This window comes from Stenella coeruleoalba (genome assembly GCF_951394435.1).
Source record: "Stenella coeruleoalba genome assembly, contig: scaffold_217, whole genome shotgun sequence".
In the NCBI taxonomy this organism is placed as follows: domain Eukaryota; kingdom Metazoa; phylum Chordata; class Mammalia; order Artiodactyla; family Delphinidae; genus Stenella; species Stenella coeruleoalba.
In genome coordinates, this window is record NW_027646287.1 from 280,809 (window position 1) to 305,268 (window position 24,460).

General features: G+C 44.1%; 1 long non-coding RNA gene across 6 annotated transcripts in view; it reads left to right on the top strand.

Moving 5' to 3' along the window:
- Positions 1-24,460, top strand: part of LOC307181204 — a 459,350-nt gene that overhangs the window by 244,793 nt on the left and 190,097 nt on the right. For all 6 annotated transcript variants that reach the window (XR_013826102.1, XR_013826103.1, XR_013826104.1 and 3 more), the window contains exon 4: positions 18,630-18,707. This is a non-coding gene — a long non-coding RNA (uncharacterized lncRNA). The remainder of the gene's footprint in view (positions 1-18,629; positions 18,708-24,460) is intronic.

Consider the following 24,460-nt stretch of genomic DNA (forward strand, 5'->3'; position numbering starts at 1 on the left):
CCATCAGCATAACAAGGCTCCCAGTTCTCCATGGCCTGTCCTGCCTTTCTGGATTTTACACTTTTTTCAGATGGCCCTTTTGACCGGGGGGAAGTGAGACTTCATTGTAGTGCAGATTTCCTTTGCAAGCTTGCTTGGTTGGCCAAAAAGGGCGTATGCGTTTTTTCCTGAATATATTCAGGAAAAAACGCATACGCCCTTTTTGGCCAAGTGCATCATTGTGGACGTTCTGCCTCTTTTCCTATGCTTTCAATGCAATTCCAGTCTACCTCCTGAAATCGGTTTCCTGCAATTCTGCCCCGCTTTCAAGTCCTCTTGGCAGCCTTACTTCAGTCTATTTTTGGACGATAGCTGTCATTTATAACTCTGCAGGTTTGTGAATTACAGTGCCCCTGAGCTCCTTTCTTCAACTCGCTTTCTTGTGACCTGGCCGCAACACCGCAGGATGGCTTCAGGCCCTAATCTGGTTCCGGCCCGGCACGCTGAGCCTTTGGTTAATTCCTCTTCCTGGTGGGAAATGAGAGTTAAATTTGCCCGTCCAGACACCTCCAGCTAGCCTCTCATTGGTTCTCGCTATTCCTGTTCATCTTCCGCAGAAATTGCAAACTGGGCCAAACAGGAGGTTAAAGGCGCTGACTCTCCAAGTGGGGAGAGTGTTAGTAAAGCGTCTGGAATGTTGCACCCGAGTACCAGGGGAGGAAAACTGAGACATATTTGAACACGTCTCCCGTTCACATGGTTGATCATACTTGGGTTCCACATGCATGTTTTAGCTGAAGGAAGAATACCTTAAACCTGGAGAGTTGAGACCCGTGTAATGGGTACCATGCAATATGACTTCAAAGGGTCTTCATTTGCTCACCGAACCTCTCCAATCCTATCACTGCTGCGTTTATGCCCCTGTACACATGCTTGATTCTCTTTCGGAGACATAGCAATCCATAGGTTTTACGATACTTACTAGTCAGGTACATTCTTAGGCGTTTAATATGCGGTGTTGAGTCCATTTCGTTGAGCAAGGAGTAGCTCTTGTCTATTCCATATTTGACTTAAGGAACTTTATCTGTGCTCATTTCAATCTCTGGTTTTATGCAGCACCCCAACTCACCTTTACCCTTAAGCAAGCATAAGTTGGTTTTCTAAATTTGAGACCCTGTTCTGTTCTGTAATTCAGTTCCTGTGTAGCCAAGTTTACATTCCGTGCATTACTGATATCTTATGATGTTTCTTTTTCTGTGTGACTTATTTCAGTTAGAATCATCATACCTGAATCCACTCATTGTGATGCTAAGGGCCTGATGAGATAGATTTCATTGCTGAGTGATATTGCTTTGTAAGTAAATACCACAACTTCTTTATCCATTTTTCACTTTCTGCGATGTTGAACTTGTACTGTAAACGAGGTTCTTGTAAACAGAGGCGTCCCAAACTTTGGGGTGGCTGTGTCTTTTTGATTTTAATTTCCCTAAGCTATAGGACCATAAGTGGCAGTGCCCTAGGCTCTGTTGCTTTGCTTTTTAGATGTTTCAGGAAACACCATACACTTCTCCCGAGTGTCTGTTGGCAATTTACATCCCGCCCATCAGCATAACAAGGCTCCCAGTTCTCCATGGCCTGTCCTGCCTTTCTGGATTTTACACTTTTTTCAGATGGCCCTTTTGACCGGGGGGAAGTGAGACTTCATTGTAGTGCAGATTTCCTTTGCAAGCTTGCTTGGTTGGCCAAAAAGTGCGTATGCGTTTTTTCCTGAATATATTCAGGAAAAAACGCATACGCCCTTTTTGGCCAAGTGCATCATTGTGGACGTTCTGCCTCTTTTCCTATGCTTTCAATGCAATTCCAGTCTACCTCCTGAAATCGGTTTCCTGCAATTCTGCCCCGCTTTCAAGTCCTCTTGGCAGCCTTACTTCAGTCTATTTTTGGACGATAGCTGTCATTTATAACTCTGCAGGTTTGTGAATTACAGTGCCCCTGAGCTCCTTTCTTCAACTCGCTTTCTTGTGACCTGGCCGCAACACCGCAGGATGGCTTCAGGCCCTAATCTGGTTCCGGCCCGGCACGCTGAGCCTTTGGTTAATTCCTCTTCCTGGTGGGAAATGAGAGTTAAATTTGCCCGTCCAGACACCTCCAGCTAGCCTCTCATTGGTTCTCGCTATTCCTGTTCATCTTCCGCAGAAATTGCAAACTGGGCCAAACAGGAGGTTAAAGGCGCTGACTCTCCAAGTGGGGAGAGTGTTAGTAAAGCGTCTGGAATGTTGCACCCGAGTACCAGGGGAGGAAAACTGAGACATATTTGAACACGTCTCCCGTTCACATGGTTGATCATACTTGGGTTCCACATGCATGTTTTAGCTGAAGGAAGAATACCTTAAACCTGGAGAGTTGAGACCCGTGAAATGGGTACCATGCAATATGACTTCAAAGGGTCTTCATTTGCTCACCGAACCTCTCCAATCCTATCACTGCTGCGTTTATGCCCCTGTACACATGCTTGATTCTCTTTCAGAGACATAGCAATCCATAGGTTTTACGATACTTACTAGTCAGGTACATTCTTAGGCGTTTAATATGCGGTGTTGAGTCCATTTCGTTGAGCAAGGAGTAGCTCTTGTCTATTCCATATTTGACTTAAGGAACTTTATCTGTGCTCATTTCAATCTCTGGTTTTATGCAGCACCCCAACTCACCTTTACCCTTAAGCAAGCATAAGTTGGTTTTCTAAATTTGAGACCCTGTTCTGTTCTGTAATTCAGTTCCTGTGTAGCCAAGTTTACATTCCGTGTATTACTGATATCTTATGATGTTTCTTTTTCTGTGTGACTTATTTCAGTTAGAATCATCATACCTGAATCCACTCATTGTGATGCTAAGGGCCTGATGACATAGATTTCATTGCTGAGTGATATTGCTTTGTAAGTAAATACCACAACTTCTTTATCCATTTTTCACTTTCTGCGATGTTGAACTTGTACTGTAAACGAGGTTCTTGTAAACAGAGGCATCCCAAACTTTGGGGTGGCTGTGTCTTTTTGATTTTAATTTCCCTAAGCTATAGGACCATAAGTGGAAGTGCCCTAGGCTCTGTTGCTTTGTTTTTTAGATGTTTCCGGAAACACCATACACTTCTCCCGAGTGTCTGTTGGCAATTTACATCCCGCCCATCAGCATAACAAGGCTCCCAGTTCTCCATGGCCTGTCCTGCCTTTCTGGATTTTACACTTTTTTCAGATGGCCCTTTTGACCGGGGGGAAGTGAGACTTCATTGTAGTGCAGATTTCCTTTGCAAGCTTGCTTGGTTGGCCAAAAAGGGCGTATGCGTTTTTTCCTGAATATATTCAGGAAAAAACGCATACGCCCTTTTTGGCCAAGTGCATCATTGTGGACGTTCTGCCTCTTTTCCTATGCTTTCAATGCAATTCCAGTCTACCTCCTGAAATCGGTTTCCTGCAATTCTGCCCCGCTTTCAAGTCCTCTTGGCAGCCTTACTTCAGTCTATTTTTGGACGATAGCTGTCATTTATAACTCTGCAGGTTTGTGAATTACAGTGCCCCTGAGCTCCTTTCTTCAACTCGCTTTCTTTTGAGCTGGCCGCAACACCGCAGGATGGCTTCAGGCCCTAATCTGGTTCCGGCCCCGCACGCTCAGCCTTTGGTTAATTCCTCTTCCTGGTGGGAAATGAGAGTTAAATTTGCCCGTCCAGACACCTCCAGCTAGCCTCTCATTGGTTCTCGCTATTCCTGTTCATCTTCCGCAGAAATTGCAAACTGGGCCAAACAGGAGGTTAAAGGGACTGACTCTCCAAGTGGGGAGAGTGTTAGTAAAGCATCTGGAATGTTGCACCCGAGTACCAGGGGAGGAAAACTGAGACATATTTGAACACGTCTCCCGATCACATGGTTGATCATACTCTAGGTTCCATATGCATATTTTAGCTGAAGGAAGAATACCTTAAACCTGGGTAGTTGAAACCCGTGGAATGGGTACCATGCAATATGACTTCAAAGGGTCTTCATTTGCTCACCGAACCTCTCCAATCCTATCACTGCTGCGTTTATGCCCCTGTACACATGCTTGATTCTCTTTCGGAGACATAGCAATCCATAGGTTTTAAGATACTTACAAGTCAGGTACATTCTTAGGCGCTTAATATGCGGTGTTGAGTCCATTTCGTTGAGCAAGGAGTAGCTCTTGTCTATTCCATATTTGGTTTAAGGAACTTTATCTGTGCTCATTTCAATCTCTGGTTTTATGCAGCACCTCAACTCACCTTTACCCTTAAGCAAGCATAAGTTGTTTTTCTAAATTTGAGACCCTGTTCTGTTCTGTAATTCAGTTCCTGTGTAGCCAAGTTTCCATTCCGTGTATTACTGATATCTTATGATGTTTCTTTTTCTGTGTGACTTATTTCAGTTAGAATCATCATACCTGAATCCACTCATTGTGCTGCTAAGGGCCTGATGACACAGATTTCATTGCTGAGTGATATTGCTTTGTAAGTAAATACCACAACTTCTTTATCCATTTTTCACTTTCTGCGATGTTGAACTTGTACTGTAAACGAGGTTCTTGTAAACAGAGGCGTCCCAAACTTTGGGGTGGCTGTGTCTTTTTGATTTTAATTTCCCTAAGCTATAGGACCATAAGTGGAAGTGCCCTAGGTTCTGTTGCTTTGTTTTTTAGATGTTTCAGGAAACACCATACACTTCTCCCGAGTGGTTGTTGGCAATTTACATCCCGCCCATCAGCATAACAAGGCTCCCAGTTCTCCATGGCCTGTCCTGCCTTTCTGGATTTTACACTTTTTTCAGATGGCCCTTTTGACCGGGGAGAAGTGAGACTTCATTGTAGTGCAGATTTCCTTTGCAAGCTTGCTTGGTTGGCCAAAAAGGGCGTATGCGTTTTTTCCTGAATATATTCAGGAAAAAACGCATACGCCCTTTTTGGCCAAGTGCATCATTGTGGACGTTCTGCCTCTTTTCCTATGCTTTCAATGCAATTCCAGTCTACCTCCTGAAATCGGTTTCCTGCAATTCTGCCCCGCTTTCAAGTCCTCTTGGCAGCCTTACTTCAGTCTATTTTTGGACGATAGCTGTCATTTATAACTCTGCAGGTTTGTGAATTACAGTGCCCCTGAGCTCCTTTCTTCAACTCGCTTTCTTGTGACGTGGCCGCAACACCGCAGGATGGCTTCAGGCCCTAATCTGGTTCCGGCACGGCACGCTGAGCCTTTGGTTATTTCCTCTTCCTGGTGGGAAATGAGAGTTAAATTTGCCCGTCCAGACACCTCCAGCTAGTCTCTCATTGGTTCTCGCTATTCCTGTTCATCTTCCGCAGAAATTGCAAACTGGGCCAAACAGGAGGTTAAAGGCGCTGACTCTCCAAGTGGGGAGAGTGTTAGTAAAGCGTCTGCAATGTTGCACCCGAGTACCAGGGGAGGAAAACTGAGACATATTTGAACACGTCTCCCGTTCACATCGTTGATCATACTTGGGTTCCACATGCATGATTCAGCTGAAGGAAGAATATCTTAAACCTGGAGAGTTAAGACCCGTGTAATGGGTACCATGCAATATGACTTCAAAGGGTCTTCATTTGCTCACCGAACCTCTCCAATCCTATCACAGCTGCGTTTATGCCCCTGTACACATGCTTGATTCTCTTTCGGAGACATAGCAATCCATAGGTTTTAAGATACTTACTAGTCAGGTACATTCTTAGGCGTTTAATATGCGGTGTTGAGTCCATTTCGTTGAGCAAGGAGTAGCTCTTGTCTATTCCATATTTGACTTAAGGAACTTTATCTGTGCTCATTTCAATCTCTGGTTTTATGCAGCACCCCAACTCACCTTTACCCTTAAGCAAGCATAAGTTGGTTTTCTAAATTTGAGACCCTGTTCTGTTCTGTAATTCAGTTCCTGTGTAGCCAAGTTTACATTCCGTGTATTACTGATATCTTATGATGTTTCTTTTTCTGTGTGACTTACTTCAGTTAGAATCATCATACCTGAATCCACTCATTGTGCTGCTAAGGGCCTGATGACACAGATTTCATTGCTGAGTGATATTGCTTTGTAAGTAAATACCACAACTTCTTTATCCATTTTTCACTTTCTGCGATGTTGAACTTGTACTGTAAACGAGGTTCTTGTAAACAGAGCCGTTCCAAACTTTGGGGTGGCTGTGTCTTTTTGATTTTAATTTCCCTAAGCTATAGGACCATAAGTGGAAGTGCCCTAGGTTCTGTTGCTTTGTTTTTTAGATGTTTCAGGAAACACCATACGCTTCTCCCGAGTGTCTGTTGACAATTTACATCCCGCCCATCAGCATAACAAGGCTCCCAGTTCTCCATGGCCTGTCCTGCCTTTCTGGATTTTACACTTTTTTCAGATGGCCCTTTTGACCGGGGGGAAGTGAGACTTCATTGTAGTGCAGATTTCCTTTGCAAGCTTGCTTGGTTGGCCAAAAAGGGCGTATGCGTTTTTTCCTGAATATATTCAGGAAAAAACGCATACGCCCTTTTTGGCCAAGTGCATCATTGTGGACGTTCTGCCTCTTTTCCTATGCTTGCAATGCAGTTCCAGTCTACCTCCTGAAATCGGTTTCCTGCAATTCTGCCCCGCTTTCAAGTCCTCTTGGCAGCCTTACTTCAGTCTATTTTTGGACGATAGCTTTCATTTATAACTCTGCAGGTTTGTGAATTACAGTGCCCCTGAGCTCCTTTCTTCAACTCGCTTTCTTTTGAGCTGGCCGCAACACCGCAGGATGGCTTCAGGCCCTAATCTGGTTCCGGCACGGCACGCTCAGTCTTTGGTTAATTCCTCTTCCTGGTGGGAAATGAGAGTTAAATTTGCCCGTCCAGACACCTCCAGCTAGCCTCTCATTGGTTCTCGCTATTCCTGTTCATCTTCCGCAGAAATTGCAAACTGGGCCAAACAGGAGGTTAAAGGCGCTGACTCTCCAAGTGGGGAGAGTGTTAGTAAAGCGTCTGGAATGTTGCACCCGAGTACCAGGGGAGGAAAACTGAGACATATTTGAACACGTCTCCCGTTCACATGGTTGATCATACTTGGGTTCCACATGCATGTTTTAGCTGAAGGAAGAATACCTTAAACCTGGAGAGTTGAGACCCGTGTAATGGGTACCATGCAATATGACTTCAAAGGGTCTTCATTTGCTCACCGAACCTCTCCAATCCTATCACTGCTGCGTTTATGCCCCTGTACACATGCTTGATTCTCTTTCGGAGACATAGCAATCCATAGGTTTTACGATACTTACTAGTCAGGTACATTCTTAGGCGTTTAATATGTGGTGTTGAGTCCATTTCGTTGAGCAAGGAGTAGCTCTTGTCTATTCCATATTTGACTTAAGGAACTTTATCTGTGCTCATTTCAATCTCTGGTTTTATGCAGCACCCCAACTCACCTTTACCCTTAAGCAAGCATAAGTTGGTTTTCTAAATTTGAGACCCTGTTCTGTTCTGTAATTCAGTTCCTGTGTAGCCAAGTTTACATTCCGTGTATTACTGATATCTTATGATGTTTCTTTTTCTGTGTGACTTATTTCAGTTAGAATCAACATACCTGAATCCACTCATTGTGATGCTAACGGCCTGATGACATAGATTTCATTGCTGAGTGATATTGCTTTGAAAGTAAATACCACAACTTCTTTATCCATTTTTCACTTTCTGCGATGTTGAACTTGTACTGTAAACGAGGTTCTTGTAAACAGAGGCGTCCCAAACTTTGGGGTGGCTGTGTCTTTTTGATTTTAATTTCCCTAAGCTATAGGACCATAAGTGGCAGTGCCCTAGGCTCTGTTGCTTTGTTTTTTAGATGTTTCAGGAAACACCATACGCTTCTCCCGAGTGTCTGTTGGCAATTTACATCCCGCCCATCAGCATAACAAGGCTCCCAGTTCTCCATGGCCTGTCCTGCCTTTCTGGATTTTACACTTTTTTCAGATGGCCCTTTTGACCGGGGGGAAGTGAGACTTCATTGTAGTGCAGATTTCCTTTGCAAGCTTGCTTGGTTGGCCAAAAAGGGCGTATGCGTTTTTTCCTGAATATATTCAGGAAAAAACGCATACGCCCTTTTTGGCCAAGTGCATCATTGTGGACGTTCTGCCTCTTTTCCTATGCTTTCAATGCAATTCCAGTCTACCTCCTGAAATCGGTTTCCTGCAATTCTGCCCCGCTTTCAAGTCCTCTTGGCAGCCTTACTTCAGTCTATTTTTGGACGATAGCTGTCATTTATAACTCTGCAGGTTTGTGAATTACAGTGCCCCTGAGCTCCTTTCTTCAACTCGCTTTCTTGTGACCTGGCCGCAACACCACAGGATGGCTTCAGGCCCTAATCTGGTTCCGGCCCGGCACGCTGAGCCTTTGGTTAATTCCTCTTCCTGGTGGGAAATGAGAGTTAAATTTGCCCGTCCAGACACCTCCAGCTAGCCTCTCATTGGTTCTCGCTATTCCTGTTCATCTTCCGCAGAAATTGCAAACTGGGCCAAACAGGATGTTAAACGGACTGACTCTCCAAGTGGGGAGAGTGTTAGTAAAGCGTCTGGAATGTTGCACCCGAGTACCAGGGGAGGAAAACTGAGACATATTTGAACACGTCTCCCGATCACATGGTTGATCATACTCTAGGTTCCATATGCATGTTTTAGCTGAAGGAAGAATACCTTAAACCTGCGTAGTTGAAACCCGTGGAATGGGTACCATGTAATATGACTTCAAAGGGTCTTCATTTGCTCACCGAACCTCTCCAATCCTATCACTGCTGCGTTTATGCCCCTGTACACATGCTTGATTCTCTTTCAGAGACATAGCAATCCATAGGTTTTAAGATACTTACAAGTCAGGTACATTCTTAGGCGTTTAATATGCGGTGTTGAGTCCATTTCGTTGAGCAAGGAGTAGCTCTTGTCTATTCCATATTTGGCTTAAGGAACTTTATCTGTGCTCATTTCAATCTCTGGTTTTATGCAGCACCCCAACTCACCTTTACCCTTAAGCAAGCATAAGTTGTTTTTCTAAATATGAGACCCTGTTCTGTTCTGTAATTCAGTTCCTGTGTAGCCAAGTTTCCATTCCGTGTATTACTGATATCTTATGATGTTTCTTTTTCTGTGTGACTTATTTCAGTTAGAATCATCATACCTGAATCCACTCATTGTGCTGCTAAGGGTCTGATGACATAGATTTCATTGCTGAGTGATATTGCTTTGTAAGTAAATACCACAACTTCTTTATCCATTTTTCACTTTCTGCGATGTTGAACTTGTACTGTAAACGAGGTTCTTGTAAACAGAGGCGTCCCAAACTTTGGGGTGGCTGTGTCTTTTTGATTTTAATTTCCCTAAGCTATAGGACCATAAGTGGCAGTGCCCTAGGCTCTGTTGCTTTGTTTTTTAGATGTTTCAGGAAACACCATACACTTCTCCCGAGTGTCTGTTGGCAATTTACATCCCGCCCATCAGCATAACAAGGCTCCCAGTTCTCCATGGCCTGTCCTGCCTTTCTGGATTTTACACTTTTTTCAGATGGCCCTTTTGACCGGGGGAAGTGAGACTTCATTGTAGTGCAGATTTCCTTTGCAAGCTTGCTTGGTTGGCCAAAAAGGGCGTATGCGTTTTTTCCCTGAATATATTCAGGAAAAAACGCATACGCCCTTTTTGGCCAAGTGCATCATTGTGGACGTTCTGCCTCTTTTCCTATGCTTTCAATGCAATTCCAGTCTACCTCCTGAAATCGGTTTCCTGCAATTCTGCCCCGCTTTCAAGTCCTCTTGGCAGCCTTACTTCAGTCTATTTTTGGACGATAGCTGTCATTTATAACTCTGCAGGTTTGTGAATTACAGTGCCCCTGAGCTCCTTTCTTCAACTCGCTTTCTTGTGACCTGGCCGCAACACCGCAGGATGGCTTCAGGCCCTAATCTGGTTCCGGCCCGGCACGCTGAGCCTTTGGTTAATTCCTCTTCCTGGTGGGAAATGAGAGTTAAATTTGCCCGTCCAGACACCTCCAGCTAGCCTCTCATTGGTTCTCGCTATTCCTGTTCATCTTCCGCAGAAATTGCAAACTGGGCCAAACAGGAGGTTAAAGGGACTGACTCTCCAAGTGGGGAGAGTGTTAGTAAAGCGTCTGGAATGTTGCACCCGAGTACCAGGGAAGGAAAACTGAGACATATTTGAACACGTCTCCCGATCACATGGTTGATCATACTCTAGGTTCCATATGCATGTTTTAGCTGAAGGAAGAATACCTTAAACCTGCGTAGTTGAAACCCGTGTAATGGGTACCATGTAATATGACTTCAAAGGGTCTTCATTTGCTCACCGAACCTCTCCAATCCTATCACTGCTGCGTTTATGCCCCTGTACACATGCTTGATTCACTTTCGGAGACATAGCAATCCATAGGTTTTACGATACTTACTAGTCAGGTACATTCTTAGGCGTTTAATATGCGGTTTTGAGTCCATTTCGTTGAGCAAGGAGTAGCTCTTGTCTATTCCATATTTGACTTAAGGAACTTTATCTGTGCTCATTTCAATCTCTGGTTTTATGCAACACCCCAACTCACCTTTACCCTTAAGCAAGCATAAGTTGGTTTTCTAAATTTGAGACCCTGTTCTGTTCTGTAATTCAGTTCCTGTGTAGCCAAGTTTCCATTCCGTGTATTACTGATATCTTATGATGTTTCTTTTTCTGTGTGACTTATTTCAGTTAGAATCATCATACCTGAATCCACTCATTGTGCTGCTAAGGGTCTGATGACATAGATTTCATTGCTGAGTGATATTGCTTTGTAAGTGAATACCACAACTTCTTTATCCATTTTTCACTTTCTGCGATGTTGAACTTGTACTGTAAATGAGGTTCTTGTAAACAGAGGCGTCCCAAACTTTGGGGTGGCTGTGTCTTTTTGATTTTAATTTCCCTAAGCTATAGGACCATAAGTGGAAGTGCCCTAGGTTCTGTTGCTTTGTTTTTTAGATGTTTCAGGAAACACCATACACTTCTCCCGAGTGTCTGTTGGCAATTTACATCCCGCCCATCAGCATAACAAGGCTCCCAGTTCTCCATGGCCTGTCCTGCCTTTCTGGATTTTACACTTTTTTCAGATGGCCCTTTTGACCGGGGGGAAGTGAGACTTCATTGTAGTGCAGATTTCCTTTGCAAGCTTGCTTGGTTGGCCAAAAAGGGCGTATGCGTTTTTTCCTGAATATATTCAGGAAAAAACGCATACGCCCTTCTTGGCCAAGTGCATCATTGTGGACGTTCTGCCTCTTTTCCTATGCTTTCAATGCAATTCCAGTCTACCTCCTGAAATCGGTTTCCTGCAATTCTGCCCCGCTTTCAAGTCCTCTTGGCAGCCTTACTTCAGTCTATTTTTGGACGATAGCTGTCATTTATAACTCTGCAGGTTTGTGAATTACAGTGCCCCTGAGCTCCTTTCTTCAACTCGTTTTCTTGTGACCTGGCCGCAACACCGCAGGATGGCTTCAGGCCCTAATCTGGTTCCGGCACGGCACGCTGAGCCTTTGGTTATTTCCTCTTCCTGGTGGGAAATGAGAGTTAAATTTGCCCGTCCAGACACCTCCAGCTAGTCTCTCATTGGTTCTCGCTATTCCTGTTCATCTTCCGCAGAAATTGCAAACTGGGCCAAACAGGAGGTTAAAGGCGCTGACTCTCCAAGTGGGGAGAGTGTTAGTAAAGCGTCTGGAATGTTGCACCCGAGTACCAGGGGAGGAAAACTGAGACATATTTGAACACGTCTCCCGTTCACATGGTTGATCATACTTGGGTTCCACATGCATGTTTTAGCTGAAGGAAGAATACCTTAAACCTGGAGAGTTAAGACCCGTGTAATGGGTACCATGCAATATGACTTCAAAGGGTCTTCATTTGCTCACCGAACCTCTCCAATCCTATCACTGCTGCGTTTATGCCCCTGTACACATGCTTGATTCATTATTGGAGACATAACAATCCATAGGTTTTACGATACTTACTAGTCAGGTACATTCTTAGGCGTTTAATATGCGGTGTTGAGTCCATTTCGTTGAGCAAGGAGTAGCTCTTGTCTATTCCATATTTGACTTAAGGAACTTTATCTGTGCTCATTTCAATCTCTGGTTTTATGCAGCACCCCAACTCACCTTTACCCTTAAGCAAGCATAAGTTGGTTTTCTAAATTTGAGACCCTGTTCTGTTCTGTAATTCAGTTCCTGTGTAGCCAAGTTTACATTCCGTGTATTACTGATATCTTATGATGTTTCTTTTTCTGTGTGACTTACTTCAGTTAGAATCATCATACCTGAATCCACTCATTGTGCTGCTAAGGGCCTGATGACACAGATTTCATTGCTGAGTGATATTGCTTTGTAAGTAAATACCACAACTTCTTTATCCATTTTTCACTTTCTGCGATGTTGAACTTGTACTGTAAACGAGGTTCTTGTAAACAGAGGCGTCCCAAACTTTGGGGTGGCTGTGTCTTTTTGATTTTAATTTCCCTAAGCTATAGGACCATAAGTGGCAGTGCCCTAGGCTCTGTTGCTTTGTTTTTTAGATGTTTCAGGAAACACCATACACTTCTCCCGAGTGTCTGTTGGCAATTTACATCCCGCCCATCAGCATAACAAGGCTCCCAGTTCTCCATGGCCTGTCCTGCCTTTCTGGATTTTACACTTTTTTCAGATGGCCCTTTTGACCGGGGGGAAGTGAGACTTCATTGTAGTGCAGATTTCCTTTGCAAGCTTGCTTGGTTGGCCAAAAAGGGCGTATGCGTTTTTTCCTGAATATATTCAGGAAAAAACGCATACGCCCTTTTTGGCCAAGTGCATCATTGTGGACGTTCTGCCTCTTTTCCTATGCTTTCAATGCAATTCCAGTCTACCTCCTGAAATCGGTTTCCTGCAATTCTGCCCCGCTTTCAAGTCCTCTTGGCAGCCTTACTTCAGTCTATTTTTGGACGATAGCTGTCATTTATAACTCTGCAGGTTTGTGAATTACAGTGCCCCTGAGCTCCTTTCTTCAACTCGTTTTCTTGTGACCTGGCCGCAACACCGCAGGATGGCTTCAGGCCCTAATCTGGTTCCGGCACGGCACGCTGAGCCTTTGGTTATTTCCTCTTCCTGGTGGGAAATGAGAGTTAAATTTGCCCGTCTAGACACCTCCAGCTAGTCTCTCATTGGTTCTCGCTATTCCTGTTCATCTTCCGCATAAATTGCAAACTGGGCCAAACAGGAGGTTAAAGGCGCTGACTCTCCAAGTGGGGAGAGTGTTAGTAAAGCGTCTGGAATGTTGCACCCGAGTACCAGGGGAGGAAAACTGAGACATATTTGAACACGTCTCCCGTTCACATGGTTGATCATACTTGGGTTCCACATGCATGTTTTAGCTGAAGGAAGAATACCTTAAACCTGGAGAGTTGAGACCCGTGTAATGGGTACCATGCAATATGACTTCAAAGGGTCTTCATTTGCTCACCGAACCTCTCCAATCCTATCACTGCTGCGTTTATGCCCCTGTACACATGCTTGATTCTCTTTCGGAGACATAGCAATCCATAGGTTTTACGATACTTACTAGTCAGGTACATTCTTAGGCGTTTAATATGCGGTGTTGAGTCCATTTCGTTGAGCAAGGAGTAGCTCTTGTCTATTCCATATTTGACTTAAGGAACTTTATCTGTGCTCATTTCAATCTCTGGTTTTATGCAGCACCCCAACTCACCTTTACCCTTAAGCAAGCATAAGTTGGTTTTCTAAATTTGAGACCCTGTTCTGTTCTGTAATTCAGTTCCTGTGTAGCCAAGTTTCCATTCCGTGTATTACTGATATCTTATGATGTTTCTTTTTCTGTGTGACTTATTTCAGTTAGAATCATCATACCTGAATCCACTCATTGTGCTGCTAAGGGCCTGATGACATAGATTTCATTGCTGAGTGATATTGCTTTGTAAGTAAATACCACAACTTCTTTATCCATTTTTCACTTTCTGCGATGTTGAACTTGTACTGTAAACGAGGTTCTTGTAAACAGAGGCGTCCCAAACTTTGGGGTGGCTGTGTCTTTTTGATTTTAATTTCCCTAAGCTATAGGACCATAAGTGGCAGTGCCCTAGGCTCTGTTGCTTTGTTTTTTAGATGTTTCAGGAAACACCATACACTTCTCCCGAGTGTCTGTTGGCAATTTACATCCCGCCCATCAGCATAACAAGGCTCCCAGTTCTCCATGGCCTGTCCTGCCTTTCTGGATTTTACACTTTTTTCAGATGGCCCTTTTGACCGGGGGGAAGTGAGACTTCATTGTAGTGCAGATTTCCTTTGCAAGCTTGCTTGGTTGGCCAAAAAGGGCGTATGCGTTTTTTCCTGAATATATTCAGGAAAAAACGCATACGCCCTTTTTGGCCAAGTGCATCATTGTGGACGTTCTGCCTCTTTTCCTATGCTTTCAATGCAATTCCAGTCTACCTCCTGAAATCGGTTTCCTGCAATTCTGCCCCGCTTTCAAGTCCTCTTGGCAGCCTTACTTCAGTCTATTTTTGGACGATAGCTGTCATTTATAACTCTGCAGGTTTGTGAATTACAGTGCCCCTGAGCTCCTTTCTTCAACTCGCTTTCTTTTGAGCTGGCCGCAACACCGCAGGATGGCTTCAGGCCCTAATCTGGTTCCGGCACGGCACGCTGAGCCTTTGGTTAATTCCTCTTCCTGGTGGGAAATGAGAGTTAAATTTGCCCGTCCAGACACCTCCAGCTAGCCTCTCATTGGTTCTCGCTATTCCTGTTCATCTTCCGCAGAAATTGCAAACTGGGCCAAACAGGAGGTTAAAGGGACTGACTCTCCAAGTCGGGAGAGTGTTAGTAAAGCGTCTGGAATGTTGCACCCGAGTACCAGGGTACGAAAACTGAGACATATTTGAACACGTCTCCCGATCACATGGTTGATCATACTCTAGGTTCCACATGCATGTTTTAGCTTAAGGAAGAATACCTTAAACCTCTGTAGTTGAAACCCGTGGAATGGGTACCATGCAATATGACTTCAAAGGGTCTTCATTTGCTCACCGAACCTCTCCAATCCTATCACTGCTGCGTTTATGCCCCTGTACACATGCTTGATTCTCTTTCGGAGACATAGCAATCCATAGGTTTTAAGATACTTACTAGTCAGGTACATTCTTAGGCGTTTAATATGCAGTGTTGAGTCCATTTCGTTGAGCAAGGAGTAGCTCTTGTCTATTCCATATTTGACTTAAGGAACTTTATCTGTGCTCATTTCAATCTCTGGTTTTATGCAGCACCCCAACTCACCTTTCCCCTTAAGCAAGCATAAGTTGGTTTTCTAAATTAGAGACCCTGTTCTGTTCTGTAATTCAGTTCCTGTGTAGCCAAGTTTACATTCCGTGTATTACTGATATCTTATGATGTTTCTTTTTCTGTGTGACTTACTTCAGTTAGAATCATCATACCTGAATCCACTCATTGTGCTGCTAAGGGCCTGATGACACAGATTTCATTGCTGAGTGATATTGCTTTGTAAGTAAATACCACAACTTCTTTATCCATTTTTCACTTTCTGCGATATTGAACTTGTACTGTAAACGAGGTTCTTGTAAACAGAGGCGTCCCAAACTTTGGGGTGGCTGTGTCTTTTTGATTTTAATTTCCCTAAGCTATAGGACCATAAGTGGCAGTGCCCTAGGCTCTGTTGCTTTGTTTTTTAGATGTTTCAGGAAACACCATACACTTCTCCCGAGTGTCTGTTGGCAATTTACATCCCGCCCATCAGCATAACAAGGCTCCCAGTTCTCCATGGCCTGTCCTGCCTTTCTGGATTTTACACTTTTTTCAGATGGCCCTTTTGGCCGGGGGGAAGTGAGACTTCATTGTAGTGCAGATTTCCTTTGCAAGCTTGCTTGGTTGGCCAAAAAGGGCGTATGCGTTTTTTCCTGAATATATTCAGGAAAAAACGCATACGCCCTTTTTGGCCAAGTGCATCATTGTGGACGTTCTGCCTCTTTTCCTATGCTTTCAATGCAATTCCAGTCTACCTCCTGAAATCGGTTTCCTGCAATTCTGCCCCGCTTTCAAGTTCTCTTGGCAGCCTTACTTCAGTCTATTTTTGGACGATAGCTGTCATTTATAACTCTGCAGGTTTGTGAATTACAGTGCCCCTGAGCTCCTTTCTTCAACTCGCTTTCTTTTGAGCTGGCCGCAACACCGCAGGATGGCTTCAGGCCCTAATCTGGTTCCTGTACGGCACGCTGAGCCTTTGGTTATTTCCTCTTCCTGGTGGGAAATGAGAGTTAAATTTGCCCGTCCAGACACCTCCAGCTAGCCTCTCATTGGTTCTCGCTATTCATGTTCATCTTCCGCAGAAATTGCAAACTGGGCCAAACAGGAGGTTAAAGGCGCTGACTCTCCAAGTGGGGAGAGTGTTAGTAAAGCGTCTGGAATGTTGCACCTGAGTAACAGGGGAGGAAAACTGAGACATATTTGAACATGTCTCCCGTTCACATGGTTGATCATACTTGGGTTCCACATGCATGTTTTAGCTGAAGGAAGAATACCTTAAACCTGGAGAGTTGAGACCCGTGTAATGGGTACCATGCAATATGACTTCAAAGGGTCTTCATTTGCTCACCGAACCTCTCCAATCCTATCACTGCTGCGTTTATGCCCCTGTACACATGCTTGATTCTCTTTCGGAGACATAGCAATCCATAGGTTTTCCGATACTTACTAGTCAGGTACATTCTTAGGCGTTTAATATGCGGTGTTGAGTCCATTTCGTTGAGCAAGGAGTAGCTCTTGTCTATTCCATATTTGACTTAAGGAACTTTATCTGTGCTCATTTCAATCTCTGGTTTTATGCAGCACCCCAACTCACCTTTACCCTTAAGCAAGCATAAGTTGGTTTTCTAAATTTGAGACCCTGTTCTGTTCTGTAATTCAGTTCCTGTGTAGCCAAGTTTCCATTCCGTGTATTACTGATATCTTATGATGTTTCTTTTTCTGTGTGACTTATTTCAGTTAGAATCATCATACCTGAATCCACTCATTGTGATGCTAAGGGCCTGATGACATAGATTTCATTGCTGAGTGATATTGCTTTGTAAGTAAATACCACAACTTCTTTATCCATTTTTCACTTTCTGCGATGTTGAACTTGTACTGTAAACGAGGTTCTTGTAAACAGAGGCGTCCCAAACTTTGGGGTGGCTGTGTCTTTTTGATTTTAATTTCCCTAAGCTATAGGACCATAAGTGGCAGTGCCCTAGGCTCTGTTGCTTTGTTTTTTCGATGTTTCAGGAAACACCATACACTTCTCCCGAGTGTCTGTTGGCAATTTACATCCCGCCCATCAGCATAACAAGACTCCCAGTTCTCCATGGCCTGTCCTGCCTTTCTGGATTTTACACTTTTTTCAGATGGCCCTTTTGACCGGGGGGAAGTGAGACTTCATTGTAGTGCAGATTTCCTTTGCAAGCTTGCTTGGTTGGCCAAAAAGGGCGTATGCGTTTTTTCCTGAATATATTCAGGAAAAAACGCATACGCCCTTTTTGGCCAAGTGCATCATTGTGGACGTTCTGCCTCTTTTCCTATGCTTGCAATGCAATTCCAGTCTACCTCCTGAAATCGGTTTCCTGCAATTCTGCCCCGCTTTCAAGTCCTCTTGGCAGCCTTACTTCAGTCTATTTTTGGACGATAGCTGTCATTTATAACTCTGCAGGTTTGTGAATTACAGTGTCCCTGAGCTCCTTTCTTCAACTCGCTTTCTTTTGAGCTGGCCGCAACACCGCAGGATGGCTTCAGGCCCTAATCTGGTTCCGGCACGGCACGCTGAGCCTTTGGTTAATTCCTCTTCCTGGTGGGAAATGAGAGTTAAATTTGCCCGTCCAGACACCTCCAGCTAGCCTCTCATTGGTTCTCGCTATTCCTGTTCATCTTCCGCAGAAATTGCAAACTGGGCCAAACAGGAGGTTAAAGGGACTGACTCTCCAAGTCGGGAGAGTGTTAGTAAAGCGTCTGGAATGTTGCACCCGAGTACCAGGGTACGAAAACTGAGACATATTTGAACACGTCTCCCGATCACATGGTTGATCATACTCTAGGTTCCACATGCATGTTTTAGCTGAAGGAAGAATACCTTAAACCTGGGTAGTTGAAAGCCGTGGAATGGGTACCATGCAATATGACTTCAAAGGGTCTTCATTTGCTCACCGAACCTCTCCAATCCTATCACTGCTGCGTTTATGCCCCTGTACACATGCTTGATTCTCTTTCGGAGACATAGCAATCCATAGGTTTTAAGATACTTACTAGTCAGGTACATTCTTAGGTGTTTAATATGCGGTGTTGAGTCCATTTCGTTGAGCAAGGAGTAGCTCTTGTCTATTCCATATTTGACTTAAGGAACTTTATCTGTGCTCATTTCAATCTCTGGTTTTATGCAGCACCCCAACTCACCTTTACCCTTAAGCAAGCATAAGTTGGTTTTCTAAATTTGAGACCCTGTTCTGTTCTGTAATTCAGTTCCTGTGTAGCCAAGTTTACATTCCGTGTATTACTGATATCTTATGATGTTTCTTTTTCTGTGTGACTTACTTCATTTAGAATCATCATACCTGAATCCACTCATTGTGCTGCTAAGGGCCTGATGACATAGATTTCATTGCTGAGTGATATTGCTTTGTAAGTAAATACCACAACTTTTTTATCCATTTTTCACTTTCTGCGATGTTGAACTTGTACTGTAAACGAGGTTCTTGTAAACAGAGCCGTTCCAAACTTTGGGGTGGCTGTGTCTTTTTGATTTTAATTTCCCTAAGCTACAGGACAATAAGTGGCAGTGCCCTAGGCTCTGTTGCTTTGTTTTTTCGATGTTTCAGGAAACACCATACACTTCTCCCGAGTGTCTGTTGGCAATTTACATCCCGCCCATCAGCATAACAAGACTCCCAGTTCTCCATGGCCTGTCCTGCCTTTCTGGATTTTACACTTTTTTCAGATGGCCCTTTTGACCGGGGGGAAGTGAGACTTCATTGTAGTGCAGATTTCCTTTGCAAGCTTGCTTGGTTGGCCAAAAAGGGCGTATGCGTTTTTTCCTGAATATATTCAGGAAAAAACGCATACGCCCTTTTTGGCCAAGTGCATCATTGTGGACGTTCTGCCTCTTTTCCTATGCTTTCAATGCAATTCCAGTCTACCTCCTGAAATCGGTTTCCTGCAATTCTGCCCCGCTTTCAAGTCCTCTTGGCAGCCTTACTTCAGTCTATTTTTGGACGATAGCTGTCATTTATAACTCTGCAGGTTTGTGAATTACAGTGCCCCTGAGCTCCTTTCTTCAACTCGCTTTCTTTTGAGCTGGCCGCAACACCGCAGGATGGCTTCAGGCCCTAATCTGGTTCCGGCACGGCACGCTGAGCCTTTGGTTAATTCCTCTTCCTGGTGGGAAATGAGAGTTAAATTTGCCCGTCCAGACACCTCCAGCTAGCCTCTCATTGGTTCTCGCTATTCCTGTTCATCTTCCGCAGAAATTGCAAACTGGGCCAAACAGGAGGTTAAAGGCGCTGACTCTCCAAGTGGGGAGAGTGTTAGTAAAGCGTCTGGAATGTTGCACCCGAGTACCAGGGGAGGAAAACTGAGACATATTTGAACACGTCTCCCGTTCACATGGTTGATCATACTTGGGTTCCACATGCATGTTTTAGCTGAAGGAAGAATACCTTAAACCTGGAGAGTTGAGACCCGTGTAATGGGTACCATGCAATATGACTTCAAAGGGTCTTCATTTGCTCACCGAACCTCTCCAATCCTATCACTGCTGCGTTTATGCCCCTGTACACATGCTTGATTCTCTTTCGGAGACATAGCAATCCATAGGTTTTAAGATACTTACAAGTCAGGTACATTCTTAGGCGTTTAATATGTGGTGTTGAGTCCATTTCGTTGAGCAAGGAGTAGCTCTTGTCTATTCCATATTTGGCTTAAGGAACTTTATCTGTGCTCATTTCAATCTCTGGTTTTATGCAGCACCCCAACTCACCTTTACCCTTAAGCAAGCATAAGTTGTCTTTCTAAATTTGAGACCCTGTTCTGTTCTGTAATTCAGTTCCTGTGTAGCCAAGTTTCCATTCCGTGTATTACTGATATCTTATGATGTTTCTTTTTCTGTGTGACTTACTTCAGTTAGAATCATCATACCTGAATCCACTCATTGTGCTGCTAAGGGTCTGATGACATAGATTTCATTGCTGAGTGATATTGCTTTGTAAGTGAATACCACAACTTCTTTATCCATTTTTCACTTTCTGCGATGTTGAACTTGTACTGTAAACGAGGTTCTTGTAAACAGAGCCGTTCCAAACTTTGGGGTGGCTGTGTCTTTTTGATTTTAATTTCCCTAAGCTATAGGACCATAAGTGGAAGTGCCCTAGGTTCTGTTGCTTTGTTTTTTAGATGTTTCAGGAAACACCATACACTTCTCCCGAGTGGTTGTTGGCAATTTACATCCCGCCCATCAGCAATAACAAGGCTCCCAGTTCTCCATGGCCTGTCCTGCCTTTCTGGATTTTACACTTTTTTCAGATGGCCCTTTTGACCGGGGGGAAGTGAGACTTCCTTGTAGTGCAGATTTCCTTTGCAAGCTTGCTTGGTTGGCCAAAAAGGGCATATGCGTTTTTTCCTGAATATATTCAGGAAAAAAAGCATATGCCCTTTTTGGCCAAGTGCATCATTGTGGACGTTCTGCCTCTTTTCCTATGCTTTCAATGCAATTCCAGTCTACCTCCTGAAATCGGTTTCCTGCAATTCTGCCCCGCTTTCAAGTCCTCTTGGCAGCCTTACTTCAGTCTATTTTTGGACGATAGCTGTCATTTATAACTCTGCAGGTTTGTGAATTACAGTGCCCCTGAGCTCCTTTCTTCAACTTGCTTTCTTGTGACCTGGCCGCAACACCGCAGGCTGGCTTCAGGCCCTAATCTGGTTCCGGCACGGCACGCTGAGCCTTTGGTTATTTCCTCTTCCTGGTGGGAAATGAGAGTTAAATTTGCCCGTCCAGACACCTCCAGCTAGTCTCTCATTGGTTCTCGCTATTCCTGTTCATCTTCCGCAGAAATTGCAAACTGGGCCAAACAGGAGGTTAAAGGCGCTGACTCTCCAAGTGGGGAGAGTGTTAGTAAAGCGTCTGGAATGTTGCACCCGAGTACCAGGGGAGGAAAACTGAGACATATTTGAACACGTCTCCCGTTCACATGGTTGATCATACTTGGGTTCCACATGCATGTTTTAGCTGAAGGAAGAATACCTTAAACCTGGAGAGTTAAGACCCGTGTAATGGGTACCATGCAATATGACTTCAAAGGGTCTTCATTTGCTCACCGAACCTCTCCAATCCTATCACTGCTGCGTTTATGCCCCTGTACACATGCTTGATTCTCTTTCGGAGACATAGCAATCCATAGGTTTTAAGATACTTACTAGTCAGGTACATTCTTAGGCGTTTAATATGCGGTGTTGAGTCCATTTCGTTGAGCAAGGAGTAGCTCTTGTCTATTCCATATTTGACTTAAGGAACTTTATCTGTGCTCATTTCAATCTCTGGTTTTATGCAGCACCCCAACTCAACTTTACCCTTAAGCAAGCATAAGTTGGTTTCCTAAATTTGAGACCCTGTTCTGTTCTGTAATTCAGTTCCTGTGTAGCCAAGTTTACATTCCGTGTATTACTGATATCTTATGATGTTTCTTTTTCTGTGTGACTTATTTCAGTTAGAATCATCATACCTGAATCCACTCATTGTGATGCTAAGGGCCTGATGACATAGAATTCATTGCTGAGTGATATTGCTTTGTAAGTAAATACCACAACTTCTTTATCCATTTTTCACTTTCTGCGATGTTGAACTTGTACTGTAAACGAGGTTCTTGTAAACAGAGCCGTTCCAAACTTTGGGGTGGCTGTGTCTTTTTGATTTTAATTTCCCTAAGCTATAGGACCATAAGTGGAAGTGCCCTAGGCTCTGTTGCTTTGTTTTTTAGATGTTTCAGGAAACACCATACACTTCTCCCAAGTGTCTGTTGGCAATTTACATCCCGCCCATCAGCATAACAAGGCTCCCAGTTCTCCATGGCCTGTCCTGCCTTTCTGGATTTTACACTTTTTTCAGATGGCCCTTTTGACCGGGGGGAAGTGAGACTTCATTGTAGTGCAGATTTCCTTTGCAAGCTTGCTTGGTTGGCCAAAAAGGGCGTATGCGTTTTTTCCTGAATATATTCAGGAAAAAACGCATACGCCCTTTTTGGCCAAGTGCATCATTGTGGACGTTCTGCCTCTTTTCCTATGCTTTCAATGCAATTCCAGTCTACCTCCTGAAATCGGTTTCCTGCAATTCTGCCCCGCTTTCAAGTCCTCTTGGCAGCCTTACTTCAGTCTATTTTTGGACGATAGCTGTCATTTATAACTCTGCAGGTTTGTGAATTACAGTGCCCCTGAGCTCCTTTCTTCAACTCGCTTTCTTTTGAGCTGGCCGCAACACCGCAGGATGGCTTCAGGCCCTAATCTGGTTCCGGCACGGCACGCTGAGCCTTTGGTTAATTCCTCTTCCTGGTGGGAAATGAGAGTTAAATTTGCCCGTCCAGACACCTCCAGCTAGCCTCTCATTGGTTCTCGCTATTCCTGTTCATCTTCCGCAGAAATTGCAAACTGGGCCAAACAGGAGGTTAAAGGCGCTGACTCTCCAAGTGGGGAGAGTGTTAGTAAAGCGTCTGGAATGTTGCACCCGAGTACCAGGGGAGGAAAACTGAGACATATTTGAACACGTCTCCCGTTCACATGGTTGATCATACTTGGGTTCCACATGCATGTTTTAGCTGAAGGAAGAATACCTTAAACCTGGAGAGTTGAGACCCGTGTAATGGGTACCATGCAATATGACTTCAAAGGGTCTTCATTTGCTCACCGAACCTCTCCAATCCTATCACTGCTGCGTTTATGCCCCTGTACACATGCTTGATTCTCTTTCGGAGACATAGCAATCCATAGGTTTTAAGATACTTACAAGTCAGGTACATTCTTAGGCGTTTAATATGTGGTGTTGAGTCCATTTCGTTGAGCAAGGAGTAGCTCTTGTCTATTCCATATTTGGCTTAAGGAACTTTATCTGTGCTCATTTCAATCTCTGGTTTTATGCAGCACCCCAACTCACCTTTACCCTTAAGCAAGCATAAGTTGTCTTTCTAAATTTGAGACCCTGTTCTGTTCTGTAATTCAGTTCCTGTGTAGCCAAGTTTCCATTCCGTGTATTACTGATATCTTATGATGTTTCTTTTTCTGTGTGACTTACTTCAGTTAGAATCATCATACCTGAATCCACTCATTGTGCTGCTAAGGGTCTGATGACATAGATTTCATTGCTGAGTGATATTGCTTTGTAAGTGAATACCACAACTTCTTTATCCATTTTTCACTTTCTGCGATGTTGAACTTGTACTGTAAACGAGGTTCTTGTAAACAGAGCCGTTCCAAACTTTGGGGTGGCTGTGTCTTTTTGATTTTAATTTCCCTAAGCTATAGGACCATAAGTGGAAGTGCCCTAGGTTCTGTTGCTTTGTTTTTTAGATGTTTCAGGAAACACCATACACTTCTCCCGAGTGGTTGTTGGCAATTTACATCCCGCCCATCAGCAATAACAAGGCTCCCAGTTCTCCATGGCCTGTCCTGCCTTTCTGGATTTTACACTTTTTTCAGATGGCCCTTTTGACCGGGGGGAAGTGAGACTTCCTTGTAGTGCAGATTTCCTTTGCAAGCTTTCTTGGTTGGCCAAAAAGGGCTTATGCGTTTTTTCCTGAATATATTCAGGAAAAAACGCATATGCCCTTTTTGGCCAAGTGCATCATTGTGGACGTTCTGCCTCTTTTCCTATGCTTTCAATGCAATTCCAGTCTACCTCCTGAAATCGGTTTCCTGCAATTCTGCCCCGCTTTCAAGTCCTCTTGGCAGCCTTACTTCAGTCTATTTTTGGACGATAGCTGTCATTTATAACTCTGCAGGTTTGTGAATTACAGTGCCCCTGAGCTCCTTTCTTCAACTTGCTTTCTTGTGACCTGGCCGCAACACCGCAGGCTGGCTTCAGGCCCTAATCTGGTTCCGGCACGGCACGCTGAGCCTTTGGTTATTTCCTCTTCCTGGTGGGAAATGAGAGTTAAATTTGCCCGTCCAGACACCTCCAGCTAGTCTCTCATTGGTTCTCGCTATTCCTGTTCATCTTCCGCAGAAATTGCAAACTGGGCCAAACAGGAGGTTAAAGGCGCTGACTCTCCAAGTGGGGAGAGTGTTAGTAAAGCGTCTGGAATGTTGCACCCGAGTACCAGGGGAGGAAAACTGAGACATATTTGAACACGTCTCCCGTTCACATGGTTGATCATACTTGGGTTCCACATGCATGT